Source organism: Dicentrarchus labrax, unplaced genomic scaffold, assembly GCF_905237075.1.
Source record: "Dicentrarchus labrax unplaced genomic scaffold, dlabrax2021, whole genome shotgun sequence".
In the NCBI taxonomy this organism is placed as follows: Eukaryota; Metazoa; Chordata; class Actinopteri; family Moronidae; genus Dicentrarchus; species Dicentrarchus labrax.
The window spans coordinates 15,700,342-15,728,127 of record NW_026136709.1 but is presented as its reverse complement, the minus strand read 5'-3'; the positions used below and the strand labels follow the sequence as shown (position 1 = coordinate 15,728,127).

The following is a 27,786-nucleotide window of genomic DNA, read 5'->3' as shown; positions in this document are numbered from 1 at the left end:
TGTTTGCAGCGATGATGCATTGTGGGTGGGAAACACCAAGCTACCCCGAGCGGTTTGCTGCACATGAGCGAGCTGTCTGTCTGACAGGGCAGGTAAACACACTGGCTGACCATTATAGGTCTGTCTTGCACTGCTGATGTACAATATATCACATAACTGCACGCACAAGCGTTTGTTATGGGAAATGTATTTGTTGTACTGTTGGATAGGTTATACAGTTGTTTCAGTGTTGCTCCTTTAAACACATATTAGTAGGTTTAATTCAGACTTCTATAGATATCTTCTTCTTTTATAGGTATACATTTTTATAGGAAATACTAGTAGACTATGAATGTACAGTAGGTTAGATTAATATATTTAGGTTGAATGAATGAATGAATTAATGAATGAATGAATGAATTTGTATTATTATTGTGTTATGCATTGGCATGCCCAGCCCACAAGGGCTTACAAGACACCATTATAAAAGATAGACAGACCAAAAACCAAAAGTAGATGCTAAACAATACTAACATTAACGATATAAATCATCCTGACGTTTCATCCAGGCTTTAGTAACAAAAGAGGCTAACTTATAAACATTACATCCTGACATCATCATTACTCCAAAATATTTCAGGGTTTTGAGCAAACAGTTCATTTACAACAGGGGCTCTTAGTTCATCATAGAAGGGACAGTATAAAAGAAAATGAGATTCATTCTCCACTTCTCGTAAATCACATAGTTCACAAAGTCTCCGTTCTTCTGGGGTTGAATTGGAAACACACAGTAAATGCCTTGTATATTTGGCTTGGCTTGTTGTTATTGTGAGTACAGTGGCTTCATATAAAATTATTTTAAAAAACAAAGGCCAGACCATTAATATGACAACCATTTGCATATTCAGCATTGCTTTGTTCTCTGTGTTAACTATTCACACATAATTACATCAATATGTGTAATCACAGCCTTCTGGTGAGAACTGTGCATGAAAATGTGTTTATATTTGCTTTATGATATATTAAGATGGCTAGAATAGAACAGAAACGGCATTGTCAATATTTTATGTTTTTCTTCTGTTTGCTTTATAATTATAATTAGGCTACATTAACACCAGGCACAAGGATGGCATACCAGGGATTTCAGGGCATATTCTTGTTTCATTTACTTAACGTTGAGTAAATTTTTTTATATATTAAATACATGCATGCTGCACACACATCTTAGCAGTGACTTTCAACTTCCATGGACACATTATAACTAATATAATTAGTTCTACTTCATTCAGCTCTGTACAGTATTAGATTGGGGTTCATCTCAGTGCAGGGTTGACTGGCAGGGTTCGTAGATGAGACATACAATGGGGTTGCCCAACTGCTTACCAGTCAGATTTTGTGTAGAGCTGTTTGCAGTTTGACACGTCTATATGGACATAACTGAACTCACTCCAAACAGTCCCACCTTTCTTTATTTGGATTCAGGTTACATTGCACAACAAATTTTTGCAGGGAAATTGGTCCAAGTTTAAAAGTATGACCCTCCTTGGTTTCCAATTTTAGAGATGCCAGGTGTGTAAATGCTTGCCCTTTCCAAATCTTGGCCAATTTGGCTGAAATTCAGAATGGTGCTTAATCTTTATTCAAGTCACTCCTTTGATTTTTCTTCCCTGTAAGGTCGAAGCCTTTTTATCTCTGACCAAGTTTTTTCCTCCTTCATGCTTCTGTCTGGGAGTCAAAGTTGTTGTCTGAGTCTACAGCTAGACTACAGCAGAATTCTAACCCCCAAATTCCTCCTGGGCTGACAAACGTCAACAAAGACCCCGAGAGACACCAAAGAGAGGTGAGCAGTGAACTGAAGCCTCATTGTATTGGCTCATTATGGGGTCCCGCAGTGAGGAAGAAGCTATTTTGTAGCACCACAAGGTCAATATCTGAAAGCCAGGGCGATGGAGGGGATCAGCCATGAGATTTTTAATTTGAGAAAGCGTAAAGGGGCTTTCCTAGTGAAAGACAGTCTGTGAATTCTAATGGACTGTGGGGATTGTACAGACAAGATGTTGAGTTGGCAAATGTTTTTTTCTTTTCTCTTTAAAAGTCATATGAAATGCAATTTATACACAGCACTCTGAGACACCTTGCATGTCATGTGTAGTTGCTGCTGCAGTCAAAGTAATCAGGCCGATATTTATAATAAGTAGTGTACAAACAAAAAATAAAAATGGAAAGGACCCAGTGCTGCTGCTTCTTTATAATATACTTTCTAAATTTAAGCCTGATGTTTCAATCTCCCAAACTCACATTTTCTGTTATTTGTACATACAAACCCTCATGTATCCAGTTTGAAATGAATGCAGGTATAATTCATATCAATATGTATTCCATGGCTTATTAAATATGCAGTCTTAACAGCTGTTTCCAAAGCTGTATGAGATATTTCTATACCCCCTAGATTCACTTTCCCAGGAATTTTGATTTTACTTTACAAATAGTTGTGAAAAGAGGAGCTGTCACACTCTATTATGGTGACCTCAATGATTCTGTGCCCTATCCAAATCCAGCGGTTTTCCATGACAATGCAAATTAAAGGGTGCAAAGCTGAAGGGACAAGACTTGTTATTTCCCATCTAAAGGAGAGAGGTTCTTTACAACAAACTTGTCTGTACGCCTTGTGTGTATTCTTTGACAGAATTTAAATCCAACTTGGAAGTTGTTTTGTGTGGGACAATACGTTTTTGCTGTCAGTTCACAAGTATCAGCAACTGTCTTGAGAAAGTGATACGGGAGCTGTGGAGTGGGAGTGTATGGGCCTGCAATATGTTATTCTTTAAATGAAAGAAATGTTCACTTTTTTTCAATCATTATGCATTGTGTTTAGCTGCAGACTAACTCTGTCTGAGACCTTCTGAGACTGGTGTCTGAGTTGGAGCAGTTTTCGTAATGAGGGTAGGTCAAAGGAATGTGTTACCATGTGGCCATGCCCGAGAACTATTAGCTTAATATACTCCAATGGGAAGATTTTCTTTTGGCAGATTTGTGGATGTCTATTTCAATCCCACATAGGAGACTGGGGTTTAAATCCCATATCTTTCAGGGGACACTGGACTGGGATTTGAGCATCCATTCTGAGCATCTTTTATACAGAAAATGCAGTTATTCTACGTCCATAGCCAAAGACAATCCTACACCTTGCTGTACAGCATATACACTGTATTGCATTATCTATTTGACTTGCACTATTAACGTACAATGTATTACTGCACTATCATTGTACAGTGCATTTTCAATACATATTATAGTTTAAGAGGTTTTTATTATTATTATTGTTCTATTTTAGTTTTTAAATTGTATTTTGATTATCTATCTATCTATCTATCTATCTATCTATCTATCTATCTATCTATCTATCTATCTATCTATCTATTATCATAAATATATTTAAAATGAAGATTTATTTTTACTAATCAAGCAGATAAATAGATGGAGACCTGGGCAGCAGGCATCAGGGGAGACATCTTGATAACCAGACTACTTTCAGTCAGGTGTATGTAGTCATGTGCAACAAAGTATTGCATGTATTTACACAATGGTTGCTGCATATATCACTGGCAATTGTAACTGGTGTCTCAGATTTAAAACAAACAGCACGAGTCGCAGGGCCCAACGAAAACATGTCTGGTAACTTTATCACTTGAGGTCATATGTATGTGCTTTTATATGCTATACATTTAAAAAGTATGAATAATAAATATGAAAAGGCAAATTATGATAATTTTAGTTAATTGGTTCAAGCCCATGTGATGTACAATTAATTGTATAATTTATGTACATGTATGAGGTCATGATATTTCTCTGTAATGAATAATACCACGCTTCTTTAATTTTCCCAGAGAGGATAGGCTGCAGTCAGTGACCCACATCTCAGTGCATTGAACTGCTTAACTCAGACTGTTGTTTTATTCAGTGCACTGTCAACAGACGGGTGAGGAGGAGGAAGGAGGGGCGGGGGGTTTATACCTATCGGCCACTGTGATTGGACGCTGGATCCGGCTCCTCTTCGCCATTGGCTGCTCGCGCTGTCACTCTGGATCTGTTATCGCCGCTTCCCGCGCCATTCAGCGTGCACGCGCAGGACAAGCAGGCACGTAACCGCTTGGAGACTGTCTGGAGTCTGTCTGAAATTGATAAAATTGGAGATGGGAGGTTTTTTTTTAACATCTCTTTGCACATTTACAAGGAAGCCGCCTGCTGGAAATGGGATTTTTTTGCTCTCCTCCTCAAACGCCTTCGCTCACGAGTCGCCACGCTCAGCCAAAATATTTTTTTTTTTTAGATAAACGCTGTGAAAGTTTTTTCTTCCTGCAGTCTATCAGCAGACAGCTCTTTATGCACAGGCAGGTAAGACAGGCGCCAGAGTGCAAGTTGGCTGACACACAGTCATACTGCAGCATTTCACATTAGCCAGAAACAAAATGTTTATTTTTTAATGTTTTGAGGAAAAAATGTAATTAAAATGTGCTTGTAATTTAAATTACCCAGTTATCGTAGCAAACTGTAGGTAGCCCGATAAATGTTGGCCGTTAAAATAAGTCATATGTTGTGTGTGTGTATGTGTGTGTTTTCCTATTTCTTATACGAATTCCACACAGCAGCTGTATTGTTTTGGAGGCTTGACCTCGTTCACGCTACTTCAGGAGGATGCGCAGGTGACGCACCTTTGCTGACGTGAGGTTGTTGATTAACCCCACGCGCACTTAAGCTAGGCAACCTGTTACTCAGCAGACACCTGAGGGAGGAGGTGGTGGGGGTGTGGGGGTGTGGGGGGGGGGAACCCGGTCTTACTTTGACTCATCAATCCTCTTTTTAACCCTTTCAGCTACACAACCATAACAATTTATAATTACAAAGCACCAAACAAAAACCTTTTTTTTCATGCACACGTGCTAATTGCACTAATCTAAACTAATCTATGTGACCCTGGGGTGAGGTAATATGAATCCTGTATGAAATATATATATTTTTTCTTTTCCTGCCCTTGTTTATGCTCTGCAGGGGATCATCAGGCTGGAGTTCAAGAGGAGTGCACCATCCAGAAAGCAGCCTGCACCAGCTTTAGAAAGGTTGGTTTCTGTACACACTGAAGGTGGAGACACGGGTAGTGTGTTCACTTTTTAAGGGTTTCAGTGATGTAGGGTGATGCTGCATACGTTTAATGAGGTTTATCAGATTGTTGCATTTATTAGCTACAATGTTTTAGCCACTTGCTCTGTAAATGTTTAGTAGTATTTACGTTAAAGTTCCCACAAGTAGCGACAACATCACATAAAGTATATGTGTCGGCTTTCTTTCGTGCTATATTTTAGTCCTTAACTATAACACAACAATATTTTAATGTAATATTAAATCTGGCTGTATCGTCGCTTTAAATGGAAGGTTCTAGATGTTTTGTGCATTGTTTTTAACACACCCTCAATAGCTGAGACTAATATATATGAGATATTTTAAAATGTTGCACTCTTCACTAGAACTCAGTTAGAACAAAGCTCGTCCACACTTTCAAAGAGGTTAATTGTTGTATTCTTTCCTACCCAAATTGATGAGCTTTTGCATCTTGCTATGCAGACATGAAGGAGGATAAATCCAAACTTAGACTTAACTGAAAAAACAATGTAGAAGTCAAATGAAGTTGTGTTGGGACAGTGCATGTGTACCTGATCTGCTGCTGCCTCAGACTTGTCTAGACGCTTTTGCTCTGTCACTGCAGTTGTCTGCAGACAGTTAAGTCATATGACTAGGGGGAGCCCTCTTCCCTCCTCCCAGCGTCTGCCTTTTTAGGGCAAGATGGCTGCTATAGCACTGTGATGTTAGCAGAAAAAACATGGGAAGGCTGGTGATGCATTGTACTTCAGTGACACAGACCACTGCTGCTCAAGCATATATTGCACAAAGAACAGCACAGTGAATGTTTACCAGGTTTTTCTAACCTAAATTTGTTGTGTTTAGTTGATTTTAATGATTATTTAATCACTAGTCACCATCCTTGGGTCAACGCAGCCCTGGATCTGGACAGTTCCAATGTTATTATGCAATTCTTGACTTGATGGAAGTTTATTCCTCCCTTTAACACTGCGTATCTGTCTGTTATTGGTACGCTTGGTAGCCATTTTGTTTGATTCATCACCGCCAATTGGTGCAAAAGGCTTTCAGGGCAAAATCTTTATTATGAGCAACCAAAATGGCTCTGCATATTATATAAATGTCTTCGGCGTCTTCTGATTTTTAAATGTTTCTATTTATATAATTGGTATATACGTTTATACTTTAGCTTCTGTGAAGAAAATAAATCTTCATGTTTCTGTTGAATATACAGTATCTTACAAGCACACATACTTACAATAGGTATTTCTATAATAATTACAATATCTTACAGACAGCTTGAAAGAAATTAGTAGTAGAATCTATTAACCCGTAGTTATTCAGCATTTCTGAAAAAGTGGCTAAGCACACTGTGAACACAAGTATCATTTTATGTAATGTGAAATAATCTATGACTGGTTTTGATATTGACTTCTAAAACATCTAATACTTAAAACATCTGTTTACATTTTTGTATAAATTAGCATATTTTGTGGATTTTGGACTAATTACTAACTCTGCAAATTCCAATACACTGCATTGCTTATCAGTTAGAAAGAAAAGGTAATTGTAACAGGTTACATTTTATTATCATTTATTATAGCTTTGTTGCTTTAGACTCAGTTAAGTGCTGTAATAATAGTCAGTGAAACTTCTTCTTACTATCATAATTTCTATTGTAAAAAGTAGTTATAACATGATAAAATAAGCCTCTAATTTTCACGGAAGACAACCTGTCTTTTAGTGAATTTGCACTACTTCGGTTAAAGTGAAGGAAAGATTTAAATTGAAAAGTCACAAATTCCACCGAGCAATGAAATGTGTTTTCAAAGCAGTCAAAGCAGCTGCAATATTGTTTTCACAGTCCAATCTTTCAGTGAGGGAGGGTGAAGGCAATATTAACTTTGGCTTCCAAAAGTGCTCCTAGCCTCAGTCTGACATTACAAGTTACTTTCACTCAGTGAGTCTGTGATGTTTATCTGTTTGCCATATCAGTGACCAGCCTGGACAGATCTCTTCATTATCACCTACTTAGTGCATACTCGTCTGCTCCCGGACAGCTCCTTTAGTCTCGTCTTGTCATATTGCTTAATAGTTTTTGAGTTCTCGTTGATAATATTTTCACTAGCACGTACAGAAACACTTAAAACATGCAGTATTTTTTATTTTTCAGGCCTGGCCCAAACCTGATCCAGTGTCTGACAATAATGATTGGACTTGCAATTAGAAAGGTAAGGGAAAAAAAAACTAGTTTTAGGATCATACATTTTTCTTGGGGTAACTTGTTGCAATTTCAAATTGTAGGTCTAAATAAACATCTCTGCTAAATATACTGTATATTATCAGATTATGCCCTTTTGACGGCATGGCTTCCAAAATTGTTATTGTTTTTAAAACATAAAATTATGGTGCATCACAAAGTTATAGCAGGTTCTTCGATGTTGGTGACCATTTGTCATTTGTAATAGTGACCACAATACTGAGTGGATGAAGATTTGTGTGTTTATTGCATGCAGATTAGACATTAAGAGATGCATCACTTAATACTCTCATTCCTATTCCTAATTAATGCGTTTTTATACCACCTATTTTAAAGTAAATCCTATAACACACAACTACAGCTCATGCATTTTTTAGAATGGTAAACTACTGTAACAGCCATTATTTGCTTTCATATCAGCAATTTGATTGCGACCTATGCAACATAGTATTTATTTATATATTGTAACTTTTTGACTCCAAATTTAGCTTGAACGTGTTACAATCTGCAGTGTTATGAACCAAACAAAAATAAAATAGCTTTTTATTTTGAAGCTTGTCTTCCTTTTCGTTCTGCTTTTTATTTCCCATGTCTGTGTCAACATAATGTGTATCTTCACTATTACCAAGCCGCACACCACGTTTGATGATGTTTGTTTTTTTCTTTTTTTGTTCAACACAGGAGATCCATGGTTTCTTGCATCCTGTCATGCCTTCATGTCTTCGACGCTGGAGCGTGTCCGCCCAAATGGTAAGATCTGTGTTGACCTGTTCATTAAAGCACATTTGGGCATGTTAAAAGTTGAGAAAAGCAATTCTAGGAATGCTTTAAGGTGCTGCAGTGAGTGAATGTGATTGCCTGAGGGAAATATCAGTCTGCTGCACAGACCAGTGTTTATAGAGGTTAAGCTCTGGCTTGCATTGCCAGTTCTACGTGGTATGATGGTGAGAAATGGCTAATCAAATTCAGTGCTGCCATTCACTCGTCAGCAGCAATCATTTTTTATTAACACAGATTTGTGATCTCTTCATAAGATAATCATGGATATGGATCTCGTAACTTTCACTTGAGGCTTAGCCGGAAAATGCTGATGCAAGAAGGGCTCTAAATCTCCATCCTGTTTTTCTATTGGCTCATTGTCTCCACCCACAGTGCAGTCACGAGGTCTAACATCATGATGATGTCTGGAGAAAACAGGCTTTCATCTAGGCTCTAATGCTGCCTGAGCTATAATGAAAAGATTTCTTGGGTTATTTCTGTGCACATACAGAGTAAAATTTGAACATGCTTCAAAGCATTGTTCTGTACAAGAGCTGCACCTGCCATTGTCTGTTGTAAACGGTGGGTTGTTTATCTCACCAGCCTCTGCTGCGTAATGACGCAGTTTCCTTTGACATTGGTGTGGCATATTTTAAATCAAGGCCTTCACTGTATTTTAAGGAGTCTCCTGGCAGACTGCCAAAACATGGATCCATTTGCCTTTTCCCTCCTAAAAGCACAACTGCACAGCTGTGACCCTTAGCTGGTCCTAGCCATCGATAACTCAAAGCCAGCAGCGTCCATTTTAGGTTTAGGCAATGGCGAAAGAGATGAACTGTAATGTAGCTTGTAGAAAATGAAATCTGAACTCGCAGCGTAAATCCTGTTAGAAAACAGCATTTTGAGGGATAAGCAAACTTTTCAATGGAACAGTTTTGAAAATAATACTGAACTGGACTGAACGGGTACATGTAAAAAATACTTCTGTTAAATTTCAGTTTATGATTTATAGGTTTACTTTTTGTCAGATACAGCACGATTATTTTTTATGTGGTCGAGCATTTTGATTTTATCATGAAAATGTCCTTTTTTATTTTCATTCTTTTTAAACTATCTTACAAACGCTTTCGATGGATTTAATATGGTTTACTTTGATAAAGTCCCGAATTAAACGTTGAAGCAGTGTTAAATTGTAAACATATAATTATATACTACAGTAACTTAATATTACCAGTACAAAGTGAAATTATTTGCTATGAAAATGTTGAGAGCGATGCACAGTTTGTGCGGTTTATTTTTTATTTTTCATCACAAAAATGATCCATGCTAGAAGTTCATCAAACACATAAGGTGATGAGTAAGTTATGCAATTAACTTGAATACAAAAATATTTTCCAACACAATGACAATATAATTTTTTGATACGATTGATGATTTGATCTTGTAATTGGAATTTTTCACCGGATAATATTATATAAGTATTATTAGTTCTCAACGCAGTTAAATTGTGTTTTACAGTATTTATAAAGCACTAACTTAAAAAAAATATACGCACATTAAAAAAACAAGTTGGGCATTATAAACATTATTTAACACAAAAATATTTTATTGTTATTTCACCTGAGTAATTAACGACATTAGTTTATAATTGTGAGGTCGCTATTTTGTGTCTGATTTGTACGATGATATTATGAAATTATTTTATTTTCAAATACTGTTGAATTATACATAATGCCATTTTTGTTGCATAAAGCTAACTGTATAGACATATTAAAATTGAATTAATGTAATAAATATTTTACTCTTTATGTATATATTACGCATACTGATAATTAAAGCGATATATAATGCAGTATTATTTGTATGTTATACTGCATTAATTGAAAATTCTTACTCTTAAAAGCGATCTTTATATCTTACAATAAAGTTAGTTGCATAGGATGTAAATGCTCTTTAAATTTAAATCCGCCCACTGTAACATTTATTTAAAAGTACTGTATATTGTGATGTAGAACTGCTAACCTGACTCACTGAAAGGGTTAGGTGACCTTTACCCTCTTGAATACTTGTTTTCGTCCACTGTTAAGACCTCGCGTGAAAGCCAGACTGTGTTCTGATGCCACGTAACACAACAGTGGCTGTCAGTAACATATTAAGCTGGGCCTCTGCTCTCTTGCCATGAAAATGGAGAGAGAAAAGGCACTTTGGGTTTATGCATGTGTTGTGGTTTCACGAGAGAAAGAGCCAGCTCGGAATTACCAAACCTGTTTGGATTTCTTATTTAATTTTTTTTGCTCAAACCTGTTGACCTTTTTGTAGATGGTACTAAACAAGAGAGGTTTACTTCAGCATATATTGCAAGTTCCATTTATAAAGCAGGCAGTAAGGACATTTTCTAGTTGTAATCATGCACACTCAAACTAAAGTATTTCAGCTGTTCTCAGAATTTAATTCTTGATTGTATTAACTAGTTATTCATATCAGTACTTCAGTTCACCACAAACGCTTTTGATAATATGCTATATTGTTTTTTGTTGTTTAGATCTAATATTTCTGCTGAGCAGTTTCAGTTGAGTATGTTTGCTTTATTACTGTACTCATGATGCCCTAATATTAGAATAACAACATGAGTGACTTTATCGGGTGGATTTTGCAAACTATCTTGTTCTCTGCACAAACATAATTTCTGAGGTATGAAATTGATATTGGGTCAACAGTAAGATCTTTGCCTGCAGATAGCAGACCTTTTGTTTAGCATTAACACAACCACAATACACCACTCACTGACTGAGCAGAGGATTTGAATTTCAGGTGCAACATCAATATCAACGCCACATGAATATTAGATCCTCATTAGAAGAAGGCTACCTTCCTGAAATTGCACAGTGACTATACTGTAAATGTCAGTTGTCACAACACTTATTTTTTTGGGCTTTGTGAAAGGTAAGTAAATAATTTGATTTCTTTGACTGCAGTGCTGTGTGAATGTTTGCCTGCATTTGTTTCCTACTGTTTGTGACCCAGCCACTCTTAAGATGTGCACATGCAGCATGTCCGTTCCCACTCAGCTGCGTAGCACTGACAGCTTCAGCAATACTTCCTGTTTTAATTTGACTGCAAATCCACCACTGACTTTTAAATGGAGTGTGCTCATCTAGAACACCCTCATAAACGGTACAAAGAAAGCTGTAGGCCTGGGTGACCACTGTTTGACTGCAGAGCAAGGTTGCATTCCTGCTTAGACCGAACAGCAGCCTGAACAAGCGCTTACTTTCTAGAAGGCAACTTTTGGCCTGAGATGAACTTCTGCTATTTTACTTAAGTCTTAACTTTCCCTGAGTTCTTTACACATACCGCTGGATTGAGACCTTACAAATAGTCCAGTCTAAGTTTCCAACAAAACCATTAACATACTGCACAGGGCTTCATGAAGATTCAAACAGCAGGGTCAGTGCTTGTTGTACTTCATCTTATATGTGTATGGGTGGACTTTTAATGTCCTTTTAGACAAAAAATCTAGAAAAAATTGTTGCTTTTGGTAAGAATGGTTAACTGTCAGTTATCTAACCCAGGTCTACCTTGCTCTCAGCTGGGGTTTTTAAGCTGGCCAGACCCTGTTCAGCTCTGGTATGAGAGTACATAATGTCTTTGTAACCCTATAGTCACTATAGAGCTTGCCCAATACTGAATTTTACAGCCTCACAGTGATTTTTAAAGATGCTAATGATAAATGAGCAGATGTTTGTTAAGTTTGTACACATTTTAATAAAGGATCAATCAAATTTGGTTATTGAACATACGGTACAATAAAGTAATTGTTCTTACCAGTGAGTACAAACATCTGGTCAGACTGCAATATGGTACTTTGAGAACCATTTCTGTTCATCTCTAGTCCGCTCAGCTATAAATTTAGCTCTTTCCAACCCTAAAGATGCTTGAACAAGTGTCACAAAAGAGAAACTATGAAGTTTTATACATGTTTAGTCTAAGCTCTCACCTAGTTGAATCCCAGGTGTAAAAATAATATTGCAGCAACTACTTTTAACCCGGTTCCATAAGAGGTACAATCTACTGTTACAGTTAGTTCTAAATGCTGACAACCCATTATTTCTCTCAATCATTCTCATTTCTTTCTTTATGTAATGAATGTGTAGAAAAAAAAATACTCTTGACATGCCACAGCATTAAACATTTTCCCCAGTTCAGGAGCTTTGCTGAAAGTTTACTTCCAAGTTGGATATTTGAGACTTGAGGGTGTGCTTGCATTTTTCCCTAATTGGGGCTTATTTTAACACACCTGGAATACCTGCTTTCACTCTGCCATTTGACCTTTTGTGAATTAAGACGGCAAGGCAGAGTTAGAGCTCATCAACCCGGCGGTACATCATAGCGAGGGGAGGCCGCACCATGACTAATTAGTAAATCTCACTCCTCTCAAAGGTGAAAAAAATGATTTCCTTTGCAGGGAGGTTGGGGGTTGATGAGTAAATACTCACCTGCACCAAGTTGCAGTAACCTAATAAGTCTCCCTGGACTTTGAAAGTGAATATTTCATATTTCACTGATCTCTAACAGCTTTTCTGCATGTCTCATATTTGACTCCCCATAAGCCATCTACGATGGGTAAAGGGGGAACACAGACTGCAGGGTCTCTTTCCTGTCGCACAATGGCGTGCAAAGGTCAGGTCTAATGAAGTCGGGGGTGTGACCCCTAGTATTCAGTGACTTTGCATGGGCCCCCATCCTACCGCTGCAACCATGCCAGTTAATCCCTTTTTGATCCTAATTGATAGGAATTAACATGATCCTTATCCAGGAGCTGTGTTTTGTCTTCCACAGCCCTTCTCTCTGGGTGTCAGTGACACAAAGTGTGAAAGCGTTAAACCAAATGTGAAATTGATATTTTTCATGTTTGTGTGCTTAAAATCTCCCTGTGTTTCTAAACACTCACACAAAAGTGCTCAATGTGCAGCGTTTGCCCTTTGAGGCTCTTAACAGGACTTAGCACATGACCTCTAGAATCCGACTGTGATGTGAATGGTACCAGCCCATTTCCAGTTTGTTTTCCTTTGAGTCCTTTTATGTTCTAGGTGATTACTGCCTTTAACTGTTAACTAATTACCCTCTTTAAAATGTTTGCAGTGACTTTAAGTCAGTGTCCCTGTCACTTTTATGAAAGTGCAGACACTGCAGGATAATGTGCAGGTGTTGTACCAGTTCCCAAGAGCTTTATCTTAATACCATCTTTAAAAAAAAATTGTTTACATTCTCTGATCTTAATACTGCAAACCCTGTAACTCTCAACTGAATGAACTGTTATCAATTATCAGTGTTTACAGGTAGGCACTATTGAAACATTTTAATTTCCTCTTACAGCTGACCTGTTGTTAGATTTCATTCTAACTGTAGTCCATTTTACTAAAATATATTAGACCTCTTTCATGTTGCAATGTCTCAAGTGTTTTCTATTATCATTTCATCTGCGTTGGCTCTGTGAAAAACCCTTTTATTCATTTGAATAAATTGTCATAAAACTGAAAGTGGTGAGCGGTGAGTGATTGACTGAATAATACAAGCAATAAATGAATAATAATTCAGGATATTTAGAAATATTTAATAAAACAAACTTCTCACAAACTCCTTAAAATTTTACAAACCAGTTGAAGATAGAACCTTTTTATTATCAGAAATTAAGGAATCATGCAGCTATTTGGAATGAACACAATGAGGTTTTGTTTGAGCTTGATCATATGATCAGTTTGTTTGCAGATTTTTACAGTTTTGAATGTATATGTATCTGTTTTGTTTGTGCATGAAGATGACTTTTACTTTTAAAAAGTTAAAGAGGAAATCAATTAAGTTAACCCTAACATGGTAGTGTTTAACCATGTTCAGTTTTAAAATTGTTACTACAACAGGGGACAGGTCTAACCTGCCATCAGTATACCTTCATGTTTTTTTTTGTTTATTCGGTCACACTGAAAATAACAATGAATGCAAAGGTGATTTTCCCCTGCCTATTCTTCCAAGATTACAGCAAGGCAAGTTGTTGAGTTTATTTATAGCAAACATACACTATTAAAAAGTGTAACCTATAGCAAAATAATGATGATTAATGATTATCAGGCATACTATGAAAGAAAAGTACACATTTTAGTTTTTACAAGAAAACATATTTGCTCTCTTTGCATCAGATATTTAGGTTTGTTTCCTTTTATTTGTGATTTAATTGTCTCTGATCGTTTAAACTATTTTTCTACAACTGAGTTCTGTGGTGCGTTACCTATAAAAATAAGTAATTACAGTTGGCAAACACTGACTAGCTAACTGCTATAAATGGGCATGATTCACACAGTAGATACACCCTTGAGCTCTTGCTAAGTCACAGTAACTTTTAGTAAATGTTTTTGCATCCGATCAAGACACCAAACATATCTGTTTCTTCCATAAATGTTGCATGTTTATCAAAACAAAAGGCATACGGTTTTTAAGCCTTTATATGTACAACCATATGTGTGATCTTTTTTCTCGCAGTATTCTCAAACCTGCACAATTAAGAAGCATGCCTTGCCATTGTGCTCAGCAGTGTGCAACAGCCCACTTTAGCTGGAAAATGCCAGGTGTCGTGTTGGTTCTTGTTGGTTTCACACAGCGACTCTAGTCCCTCCCTGGAACGCAGTTCTCAGGTCTCCATAGGATTGAGTGTTATTTCCAGCTTGTTTGTTGCAGTGAATAATGAGTACTCTGTAAGGCCTGATGACATAATTTGGAGATTGCTATGGAAAAATAACTAATTATGGAGCTAAGGAAGTACAGATTGGGAGTACGCTTGTGTACTTCACTTGACTGGCACCACCTGCCCTCTATATGTCACACTCACTTCACTTATCCCACAGTTGTGAAACCGAGCTGGTGTCTGCCAGTTATGTGCAAACCCCCAGCAGACACATGCACAATGAGTCAGTAGTGGGCTGGACTTGGTAATGCTGTTGTTATTTAGATTTTATTTACCCATAAACAAAGAATTAGAAGGAGATGATGTACAGTATTGAGAGTTTGGTCGAAGAAGGATTCAGAGATAGCAGTAGGAAGAGAACTCCCCTCAGTGTTGCTGTCTTCTCTGAGAAAGTGGAAGTCAGAGTATCTGAGAGAAAGTTCTGGAAATGCTGTATTTGTTTGTCAGCACTTGAAGCACATGTGGCTCACTGGACAGTATTTATCAGATGTTGTTGCTTGACCTGCTGGTGAAAGAGCTTTGGTTTTCTTGCATTTTGTATAAAATATTTTCTAAAATGTTTTGGGAATAGAAATTTACCAGGACAGGATTGTGCTGTATGATCTAATGCAGCACTGTATGAGGAGTTTGCCTCAGTTCTGACTGTGAATCTCGTTTCTGTGCATTATTTTTTTCTCTACCTGCTTGAAAAAGTGGCAAAGTAGTTCATGAATATAAAACAGCTTTCTGTTTGTAAGACTTTTCTGTATGATTGCCTGAGCTTTTAAAAAAGCAAGTTTTAACATTTATGCCAGCGTTGCACTGGTATAGTAAGGTCAAACAAATTAAATGAATTTCTAAAATCGTCATGACATTAACCTTTGTGAATAATAATCGGCTGATACCTACATTGTGCATCTGATTCCCACACAATTAAAGCAATATTTTACTTTTGCACAATTTGCCAGTGAATTGTCATCTTGCGGCAAACCTCACCTTAACAAAACTCCACAGTTTGGTTTTAGCTGCCCTGGAATTTTGTATTCTCTTCTGGTCTACAGGCATTTTTTCTGACTTTTTTATCAATAATTGCAAGGCCAAAAAATACTTCTTGAGCAAACAAAGAACAAAGAAAAAAAACATCAGCCACACCAGGTTGTGTGTGTGTTTTTTTTAAATTTTTTTAGAGGTTTGACTTTCAGTGCTGAAAGGTTAACCAAAGCAGGTGCAAGTGGGCATCATCATTACAAAGGACAACCAATATGGTTGGCAACTGACTGTCCAAGCCACGTGAAAGTCTGCAGCATTCTAGAGCAGTTATATGCTTCATTGCTGGAGTTTGGAAATTGTACTTTTATTTGGAAAAAAACAACTTATTCTCCTCTTGGGCTTTGTCACAAGAACAGGCAGATCACAGCAGCTCACTGCTGCAGTTATTTTATTTTCTCCATATTGTTTTTATATGAACTGCTTCTCCTAGAAATGACACAGATGAAATAATCTGATGTAAAAGATGATGCAGGGTGTTGCTGCATCACAGCAGGGATGAGAAGAGCTTGTTGTCATGTTTGAAGTAGGTGTTTTAAGCCATTGAAGTCTACAGTAATTTCCAGTCTTCTCAGGATATAGCTGTCAAAAATCATGCAAGTAGACTGTCATTCGCATTCAGAATCTCTTTAAGAATCGGCTTATTTATCTGTGCTATTTGACCATTTTCAGCTACTTAGATGTGCACCCTTTGGTGTGTAACCGCAGTTCTTTTGCTTATTTTTTTCGTTATTTTCATGCATCTCACTTTTATTTGAACTTATTTAAATATGGATTAAAAACAGACAACTGAAGGTTTTGGTCCTGGATATGATTTATAATGGAGAAGGAAGCAAGAAAAGCAGATTGAGAAAAATTAAGACCTGTAGAGAATGAAAAGTAAGAAGGTAAACGATTCACCGAATTGCTTTTTTATGTAAGACTTGCATAAAAAACTGCTATGTCAAACCTGGGATACTTTATATTTAAATCTAAAGCATAATTTAAGAAGTTGTTAAAATTACATGAAATTCCAGTACTTAAAATCAGCTTTACATAATTTCTCTGGTGTTTGAATAAGAGAATCTTTATTAAAATTTGTCTTTTGGTGTTTTACCTTGAATATTCTGCATGCCCTAGCCCTACCAATACTATGCATATATCTCATGATTCATTAAATCATCAATTGTTCTGGCAATACTCTTAATTTCTAAAATCCCACATATCAGCGTTAGGGTGACAGGTCTATCTGAATCATTGAGTACATACATTCATTTAAAAGTGAACCCTGTGCTGTAACTGGTTGTTTTTACTGTAATCCTGCTATGGGCAGGTATAGGCAGAGTTTTAAGAGTTTAGTTTAAACTCATCATTGGTGGACAGAGATTGAGAATCCTTTAACATCAAATTTAGGCTTATTAAGTGATTTGTGGCTAATTATATAATTTGTACATATTTCATTGTTGCTTGGCTTGTGCCAGTGAAGAGCTGAATTTAGATTTTTAGCTTTGTTTTGAAATCAGTTTTTATAACAAAGCTGGTAGTCCCATATGGGCAGGCTACTCAATCCAACTTCCCAATGCTGCAAATTCACCTTTCTCCAGACAAAACCATTCAAGATCAAGGGCAGCATCACCTTTGCCACTAATGAGGTTGTTTATTTACCAAATTTCCTTGTGGACTGTGAGAGGAAAACAAGACATGCATAGCAGAGCATATAATCAGCATTAGCAAAACAGAGCTCCAAAAGCTCCAAGTTATACATTTTGTGACCGTATAACACCTTGTAGCACACCTGAAATACCTGCGTGTTAAAAACATGTGTAAGCATTTCAAAGAGGCTGCTGAAGTGAACAGAACGCATTATTATAACCTGATCTAAGTCTGGATTTCAGATATTCCAGATTCTTCTAAATACCAATTTTGATAACATTTGCTACTTTATATTCATCTCATGTCCGATTATTAAAATAAAAAAATACCAAAACTTTGACAGCAAAGACGACCAGGTGACTGATAACAGAAACGTCCTCATTTGACCATGCTTGTGCTGGGCTGCTACTGTAAAGTCTCACTGCACATGAAACAAAATGGCCAGAAACACATGACACATGACAAAGAATCTCAGCTCTGAAGTAACTTCATCATAACTGCAAACAATGTTATAAATGCAAGTAATATTATGTGGAATGCCAGTAAGCAGCATTTTCAACTATAATAGAGGCCTAGTAATCAGCACTAGGATTTCTGGGAGTTTTCAAGGCAACATGAGCTGCAATTAGGCCAAATAATCTGCGCCCAAACAGCAGCTGCATCTGTAAAAAATGTTTTTTGGATTTGTGAAAAGGAATGGTCAAAAGTCATGATGCCATGTGCAAAACACTGACACAGAGCTTTAACAAGGTGGACTGGGTACGAAGTGAAAGTAACAAATGGGAATATGACAGATATACAGCATGCCGATTTTGAGCTTGCAAATACTGCTAATAGACCTTTTTCACAGCAGCCATTTTGACATGGAATAGTAGGGTAAACAAAGGTGTTACTAATGATACTAATAACTAATGTTCCATGTATTGTAGCAGAGCCTTTCCAGTGAGCCAACACTTACAATAGCAGCACCCTGACTCTGTTTGATCTGAATGGTAGTATCACTGGTAACGCCTGTGTTTACCCTACTATTTCATGTCATGAAAAAGGTCTGTTGGCTATTAATAATGCTAATTTAGCCATTCAAAGTTAAAAATCCTTTCAGCTACAACATACTTGGGTGTTTATAGTTGCCTTTATGAATAATGTTCTATGTCTTAAATTATTTTCCCCTTTTATCGACTGTATTGTATTAAAAACTCAAAACCATCACATATTTTAGTGTTTTTCTTCTCATTTCCATCACAGATCTATCCACGTGGTCCACGTTGGTACAACATAGATTAGTTTAAACTGATGAAGAGCCTCTGGGCATTGATGGTTTGCAATAATAATGATGTATGTGTGGCACAGTTCTCTATTTATATATACAGAATTCCATTTCTACTTAAATCCATCAATGATTTGCAGACCTGCTCATCAGTGCACATGTACACTGCTTTATTTGCTGATTTAGATTGGTTCCAATCTCTGCGTAAATGTGTGAGGCTTTACTGTATGTTTGCTTATCTGTCCAGCCATCCCATCTATTCAAACAGCGTTCCTTTCATTTAAGGCTGTGTGCTGGCTGGGCTTTTTTTTATTTTTTTTTTCCTGGGACCTTTTCTGTTATTTTGGGACCAGATGGCGAGGGGCACGGAAGCGCCTCTTTTGTCCGGGCGCCCCTGTGAAAGGAGGCTGTCCTCCCTAATGTAATCAGCAGCACCGGAAGGGTCCATTTTGGGCTGTGAAAGAAGACAATCGGGTCTGGACACGTCTAGATTACAGAAACGCAGAGTTCATCTCCCGACCCTGCCCCCTTTGACCAAGGCCCTGGCATGGAGGATCCTCATCTTTGATCAGTGGAGGGTGGAGGTGCTGATCCGACCTCAGGAGGGCCAAAGGCCAGCCCCCCCCACCCTGTTTACCCTGCACTTGGCTGCTGCTGACACCTCCTTCCGGAAAGAGCCAGGGGGTGGTGGGTTGGTTTGGGCATGGGGGGGATACCATGACCTGTCTAGACACCGTTGCTTGTTGCCCTGGTGTTGCCAAGGGGACATAATGAACTTTGACCTCAAATGTAGTTGGTTAGGAGCCACTCTGGTCATCTAAGAAAGATTTTTTTTTTCTTCTTCTTTTTGATTATCAGAGTTGGGGGTGGGGAAATGAGGCAGGGGTATGGATGTGACCCACATACACACAATCTGCTTTGAGGGACCACAAGCATGAATTTGTTGGCAAAACTTCCTTTTTTTAATTTTAATAATTTCCCTTACAGGACATCAGGACAAGTGTGCAAGACAGAACAAAATTGCTGACCTCTGAAATGACAACGTTGCTCTCCTGAGAATTTTATGTTTGTTTGCTTGACACTCTTGGAAGCTGGACTGATTTTGTTTTTTTAATCTGTTACTCTAATACCAAGAAGGTCGTGCTGTTTTTAGTTCATGATTGTTTTTTGCGTTTGATAGATTTTTGGTCATTTTATTTCTCATGCACAGTAAGTAATCTTTGAATTTGATATCTGTTTTGTCTTCTTAAATATGATATTCAACAGGCAGCTGTAGCTTAAACAAAGAAAAATATTCTTACATATTCTTACTCATAGACTCAGACTCAGTATTTTGTAGTACTTGTCTTCTTGAGCTGTTTTTATGTTGTGGATTGTTGAACTAAAGACAGTTCTCTACTTTGGGCAGACATACAGTAATTTTGCTTATTGATTTTATATTGATTTTATAGTTCAGTAAATGAATGTGATGTGCAGCACATGTGCAGCACTTTTCTGAGTTTACTTTTCTCTTAATTTGTATTTATAGTTACATGTTTAAATGAGAAATATTTGAAATTATTATAATATTAATTATGTAACATTAACACTGACATACAGTATTGCTATATACCGAGTATTTTTTAATTAAAACATGCAAATGTCAAACATATTGTTTGCAAATAATTAGGATACATTTTCTCTTATTGTTTCAGATAGTCAGAATAATGTAATTAGTGTGTTATTCTCTGATGAAAATCCTCCTCCGTGCATGCAGTGAGTTGTTTGTATCCGCTTATTTATTACGTGACATACTTCGTCCTGTACCTAGAGTCCCTGGTTTTGGCCTGAACCACAACATAGCTCAATGTGCGAATTGGCTTTGATGTTGAGGCTGTTCTTCAGGAGTGGGTGTAGCGATTCCACCATCATGGCCGCCACTACCAACCCCGCCCTCTCGCCTGCCACTCAGGAACAGTTAAAATGGCAGCATGCACCAAAATGAGTGAGAGGGAGAAAGAGAGAGACGCCCACTACTGTGAGCTAAGGCACGGTCGAGTGAGCTGTAGCTCGCCTTGTACGCCAACTAAAACTGAGATGATTATTTTTTGGTGCATTTGGCCGTCTGAGTACAATGTACAATCTAGAGAAGTCTAGACAGGTAGATGGTGCTGAAATCAGTGAAGGGTTAACTTCTTTTGTCACCGCTCTATCCAAAAGTAGTTTGCAATAGTGCTCAGCCACAATTTCTCCGAATGTAGAACTACGTGTAGCAGTAGAGTAATCTTTTAAATGATTGAGTTTGAAAAAAACCATCCAAACATAATTGGTGAAACCATGGCGACACTATTTTCGTAGTACAAACGCAGCTAAATGGAAAATATTTAAGCTAATTGTCATTTTTTGGATTCAGTGTGACCCTTCCTATTTGGATTTGGTGGGCTGCCATTTTATTCTCCAAATTATCGATTGCAGCCTGGCACAATGGAAACGGCCACCAAATGTTCTGCTCTGTAGCATCTGAGATGTAAAAACAAGCTACTGTATTCATATACTGTATATGTGTTGTAGTTGTAATAGTTCTTAGTTTGGCTTGTCAGCATTGGCCACAGCATCATTTGTATTCCAAAGTGGTGCTGTACAGCATTTCAGTCACTGTATTCATTTTTAATGTAGAAAGAACAAAGTACTGTGATCAGTGATCATTGAAGCCCTTTGCTCTTAGTCAAACGGCTCTATGCATGTGCTTATTATGTCATCCAACTAATACCAATTAAAGGCTATACGCTACGCCAACCCAACACTGTTAGAGCTAGAGACCCATTTAGAATGGATCACAGGGCGTAGATGTGTGTATGCAGTCTCAATAAACCGTCTGAAATTAAGCATTACAACCAATGATTTCAAACCTTTGCAGGTCTTCCTTCCACTTCATAACAACTCTATTGCAAGGCATTCCACATCCAAATGGCAGTGTGGAGAATTTTAAGGTAAATGTCCAAATCTTCTATTTTTAGGTCTTCCTACTCACACTGAATGACATTTTATTATTGGCTCTTGGTGTGAATATGTTTTTTTTCCCCTCTTCCCTCCACAGTGTAGAGAGCTGGTGGTGGACTAGGAGGAAGATGTCATGCTAAGGATGGGTTTTGGTGATGATGTTGCTGCTGTTGATGCAGCATCGAGCTCTCACTTTGTGCCTCTGTCAGCTATGATGCGTAACCACAAAGTGAGTGACAGGCCAGTCCCCGGGGAGAGCAGGGGGCCTGAGGTGAGTCAGATGTATCCTTGACCCTGTCTAGCTGTGTCAGCAAGCAACACAAACTCAGTAACAAAGGCAAAAAATGGGATGACTGTACATTGTACATCTTAATTTAGTATGTAGAAGAAGAATGTAAGAGACAGTAAGAAACACAACCACCTTGACTGTTTCTGTTCAAAAGATCTGGTTTTTATTGCTCCCAGACTTTAAACTATTAAACTCCCCCGACTTATAAATTATGAAAGTATAATGCAGCATATCACATTCAACTGATACCTTTGGACCTCTTGCATGCATTAGTATTTCCACCAGAGTGCTGATTGTTTTACTCTCGGTTCTGATATTGTTAAAAACCCGTCTGAAACATGAAGTTGGTACTGATTTGGGTAGATTCAACATTGTTTACTTCAGTGCATTACAGATACAGTATTAAACACCCAATGTCAGGTTAAGACTTTGATAAAAGATGTCAGAGAAAGATATTATTTGAAAGATATTATTTATTTGCAGTTTTTTAAAGCTTGTTTATTCTGAAAGTTTTGTTTTGTTGCACACCTATTTAGCTCATATTTTAAGTTGGAGTGCTTTCAGGGAGTGGGAAAGTAGACGTCTGTAAAATTTTAAGTACTCAGTTTATTACTTAGAAACTTGAAGATGAAATTTGAGAATAACTTTGTTAGGATATATACTGTACATGATACAACAGCCAAAGAATCCTTAGTGTTCAAAGGCAAGTCAGCTACTAGTCTAGGTGTTACAATACTTGAAGGTGATCCAACTTTAAAGATAATTTAAAACACTATGTTACTCACACCTGGCTGTTGCTAGTTAAAATAAATTGATAATGCTGAATAACTTTTTTTCCCCAATCTAAATGATGAAGAACTTTATGGAAAAAACTGTATTGCAGTATAATATCAGTTGTAGTCACACATTACAATTAAGTTTGATGCATTTTACACAAACTATAGTCGTATTAGTGGTATTATCATTATATTTAGTGCTGAAACAATTGCTTAATTAATCAGTTAGTCTGTCAACAGAAAATAAACCTACAACAATTTTGATAATTAAGAAGTTAAAGTCATTTATCGCGCAAAAATGCTGAACTTTTATTGGTTCCAGCTTCTAAACTGTGAGGATTTTGCTCTTCTCTGTTTTATCTCATCATAAATTTGGACAAAACAAGCAATTTGAAGAGGTCACCTCATGCTCTGAAAAATTGTGATGAGCTTTGTTTTTCTATTTTTAATTAATTGAATAATAAAAAACATAAGCATCAAACTTATCGCTAATGAAAATAACAGTTTCAGCCCTTGTTATATTAAACGAAAACATAAAGTTAAAAATAGACCAAATTGGCATTATTTTTGGTTAAAATGATTAGGAATTGTTTTGTTCAGGCATGAATATCTGCTTCTATCTGCTAAAACCATAACATCAGTATATTATGTTGAAGGTTAGTGTTGGTTTTCAGTTTCAGAAGTGCTTGTTGTGATCTGTTGTCTTAGAATTCAGTACAGCAAGACATTTTACCAAAGCCGCTGCCAATCTTTCTATCAAATGCAAAAAAAATCCTGATTGAACTGAAACAATTGATGCAACCTGCGTCGTGTGAAATAATTTTTTAAGAACAAGTTCTAACTCTTGAACGTTAACTCTTTCTGAACCAATATTTCCTTTAGTGTTCCCTCATTACTGGATCCCCTTTCTGTCCAAAAGGAAAGAGGATCCTTTTGTGACACATCCATGATTCAGTCATTGATGCACTGCAGACTAGAAGAACTGCTGGTCAAACCACATTATAAACATCTTTTGTGAAATTAAAGGCAAGATTGTATTATGTTTTTAATTCATTCCCCTAAGCAATCACCCACTCAAGAAACCAGATATGGTGGCTACGTGGGAAAAACGTACATGACTTTCTGAATTTCGTCAAGTGAACAAAAAGACTCTTTATTGAAAAGTCTTGCATCTTTTTTTTTTTTTTTTTTTTTTTTTTTTCAAGGGTCGCTCAAACACGGTGTGTGAAATGAGAGTTGCCTGGGTGTGACTTTTCCAGAAAGCATCCGCTTGCTATTGTCTGCCTAGTCAACTTCTGCAGGCCCCAGCGCCCTGACTTCTATACATGAGAGATCAAGGGTTACCAAGGTGCTTTTGAGAAAGGAGGGCTCAATGTGAGAGGGGACAAACCAGTCCACAAAATACTCATTTCCTTTGCATGTTAGGTGCCCTAGTGGGGATTCAGACGGGGTCACTGACACAACCACTGGGGTTGAGGGTTTTTTTTTTCTCTCTCGTTGTTCTTAATGAAAACTGTTGCTTGCCTTTTCAGTGGCTTGCATCTGCTATCAGCTGCCTATACAGTATGCGGCTTGATAATATGCTGAGTTTGCCCAAAAGAAAGTTTGTTCAGACTCTGACTGTTTATCCGGTGCCAGACAGAGGCACCTCATGTAGAAAAGGTAAAAGTAATTCTGTCCACCTCTCATTCTTGCCAAAAAGTTCAGTCACTGAGCCACGGCATTAACTTGTATTCTAACAAGATTAAAATATATTCGTCCTGGGGATTAGCATAGTTAGGTGTCCTTTTGCCTCTTTTTTTTTCCAGCACTGGTGCGGTGACAGTGGGCTTTGATCTGTGTTGCGAAGCAAGAGTCCTGGCTTGGACCTAGCCATTCGAGTGCCAAGTGTGAAATTGGCCTGATGTCATCCCCATTCTTCACCTTTTACATCTTTCACCACTTTAATTATGTTTCCGCCACAAAGCCCAGGCACCTCTGAGCAGATTCCACTCTGGCCGTAGGAAGCATTTAGAAACTGTGGGTAAATGACACAGTAGGGGAGGGGGAGGATGGTAGGGCGAGGTCATAGCAGGATGGGGCCCTTTTGTGTTTAGAGGTAGACATTGATACTTTCCTGATGTATCCTGTGCTCACTTCCATTTTTTTTTTTTTTTTTTTTTTTTTTTTTTGTACAGCACGAGAACTTTCTGAAATTGTCAGCAATACTCCAGAAAATAACTTTTACTCCAGGCATTTCTTTTTTTCTTTTTTACAATTTCTGCATCCTATTCTAGAAGATATGTGTATTTCTCAGGCTTATCTGCCCAGATTATTGATGATTTATGTCATGTCATATATTATGTTTTTCACAGCAATCCAATGCTTTTCTGTTGCGCGAAGGAGTAAGAGGCCCAAACAAAGACCACTTCTGATCACTTGACCACCTGAATCTCACTTCTAGAGATGAGACAAATTATTCTCAGATAGAAGCTTTTGTTCCAGGAGAATGTGCCCATGCAGCCTTACAGCTCCAGCTATTGTTCATGCATTGGTGTCCCTATCTGAACTTCAGGGAGCTTCCCTGCCTGTGAATATTTTGATGAAGGTTCCTATTGATGCGCTGAATGAAGGACCAAAACAACAGGGGTATGTGTGCATGTGAGGAGGAACAAGAAATGAATGAAGTGTGTGAGGATGTGTGCGTGCCGGGCAAGAATAAAATAAAAGTGATAGTAAGATGTGTGTATGTGTGTGTGTGTGTGTGTGTGTGTGTGTGTGAGGGGAGAGAGAGAGAGAGAGAGAGAGAGAAGGAGTTAGTGAGTGAGAAAGCTGTGTGTGGAGAATGGGTTACTGAGGGGTGGGAGGGGGGAAACCAGCCACCTGCAGCCATGACAGGCTTTGACCTTCATTGCTCTCTCTCTCTCTCTCTCTCTCTCTCTCTCTCTCTCTCTCTCTCTCTCTCTAGTGTGTCTCTCTCTAGTGTGTCTCTCTTTCTCTCACCCCCTCCCTCCCTCTCTCTCTCTCTCTCTCTCTCTCTCTCTCTCTCTCTCTCTCTCTCTCTCTCTCCCACTCCCATTCCTGCCTTGTGATAGAAGCACAGGCTCCTTTCAGAAGCGGCGAGGAAGACTGACCGTCGTGGAGACAGTGCTGGGAGCAGCCCTATCTGCTCTAATGCTAGTCACCGGCCGTTAGACATGGCGTTCAAAGACTAGCGGTGCAAGTATGGAAATGCAGATAAGGCATTGTTGAGGAAACATGCCTGGGAATTGTTCAAGGCTTTCCCTTGCATAATATTTGGATGCTTTCGCGAATGTTTTAATCTCAAACCCCATGAATTTGATCCTCCATGAATGTGATCCTGAACCGCCCATAGAACAAGTGGGCGTTTGCATGGAAAGGATTGTCATGCTATGCACATTAATAATGTTTGTGATTACATTTGTGAATATTTGACATCTGGCAAACATTTATTTAAAACTATCATTGTACACATTGCTCTTTTCTAGACAATTTTAACTAGGAATGCATTTTTTTTTTTCCTACATTTTGATGCCAGCAGAAGCTCAGCATTGATGGAAGGTCGTGTTTACTGGTTCAGCCAGAACTCAGTTATGCTCTTCTGTATTTGTATGGAAATATATTAAATGTTTGCTTCTCATAAAGATGCTAGAAACTGTTTTGTGTATAATCTTCAAGGTTTATTTACTCTTCTTTTGCAGTTTTTCAGGAGGCAGTTAATTACACAATTAATACATGATACAAATTATGTACATTTATACCAAAGAATACTTCCAACATAAAATAAAAAATAGCATTGTATTCTACAACTCTGTGTTGTAATTTTATTTAAACATGTTCATATATAGATAGATATACGCTGATGAGTAAATTCATAATGTCGTACCAGCAGTTTTCATAAAGGCATTAAACTTGAATAGTCTGCATTTGAAGTAATACTGCTTCTCTGATTCGGCACAGTTCTGTTTCATAAAAAGTTCACACTTGAACTTTAAGGCAAAGTGTGTTTCTGTTTGGTGGATTTTAATTCACACACACTTTTTGCAGATACACAACAAAAACACTTTGAAAGGCAAAAAGTCCACAATTTGGTATGGATACAGTCTAAAACTTAGCTCGATCATACTTTCCGTCGATAAAGACCAAAGTTTATAAACACAGTTATTTGCCCAAGTACAACAAATTGCAGCTTTCATGCAAAGGCCCCATAAACTATTTTTCATTCACAAAAAAACAAAAAAGAAAACAAAAAGAAGTTATTGCAAGATAAACAAGCAGTGTAAACACCTCAGATATCTACTCTAAAGCAACACTGGTCATTGGATAGATTTTTTTTCTCAATATAATCTATATAAATACACATATGAAGTCCTTTCAACAACGATAAGAGATTTCCAACATTTGTAATACAGTCACTGACGGATTTGCCTTCTTTTTATGATATATGGATATGTAATAAAACTGTATATAGAGAAAGATTTAACAAGAACATCCAATAACCTGCTTGTATAGTCTATACTCGAGAGTGCGCAAGATGGTTGTCATCATTGTCTTTATGCTACAGAGTTGTTTCTGTGACTTTATAGGCAGCATTATAGCCTTCATTTAGCTACAAAAAAATGATTGATCATATTGCTATTTAAAACTATAATAGCTGCACTGATGCATTGGTATAACGAAGGGAATACGCACATAATACTTGTGTAAAGGCTATGAGACGACCACACACATGTAAGCAAGGCCTAACTTAGCATTTTAGTTAAGTGGCGTGTTAGAAAAAATTCGCTACCTCTCAGTCACTTAGGATAATAAACTGTTCCTGTTGATTTCATTTTATTTTATTTTAAAAAAACGTATCAAAATTCATAGTCTGCCCAATTAGGTCTGCAACTGACACTCAGAAAACACCTTCCTCTGTCCATTTTTACATCAAACACAACCAAGGAAACC

At 37.5% G+C, this 27,786-nt stretch overlaps 1 long non-coding RNA gene across 2 annotated transcripts; it reads left to right on the top strand.

Moving 5' to 3' along the window:
• Positions 1 to 10: 10 nt before the first annotated feature.
• LOC127369726 (uncharacterized) lies at positions 11 to 26,645 on the top strand. 2 transcript variants are annotated; one of them, XR_007886111.1, is made up of 9 exons: positions 11 to 1,819; positions 2,855 to 2,922; positions 3,867 to 4,374; positions 5,029 to 5,096; positions 7,286 to 7,343; positions 8,054 to 8,122; positions 10,943 to 11,074; positions 21,689 to 21,761; positions 21,869 to 26,645. It is a non-coding gene; the product is annotated as an uncharacterized LOC127369726 (long non-coding RNA). The 2 variants fall into 2 exon arrangements; XR_007886110.1 differs by lacking the exon at positions 10,943 to 11,074.
• Positions 26,646 to 27,786: the final 1,141 nt, after the last annotated feature.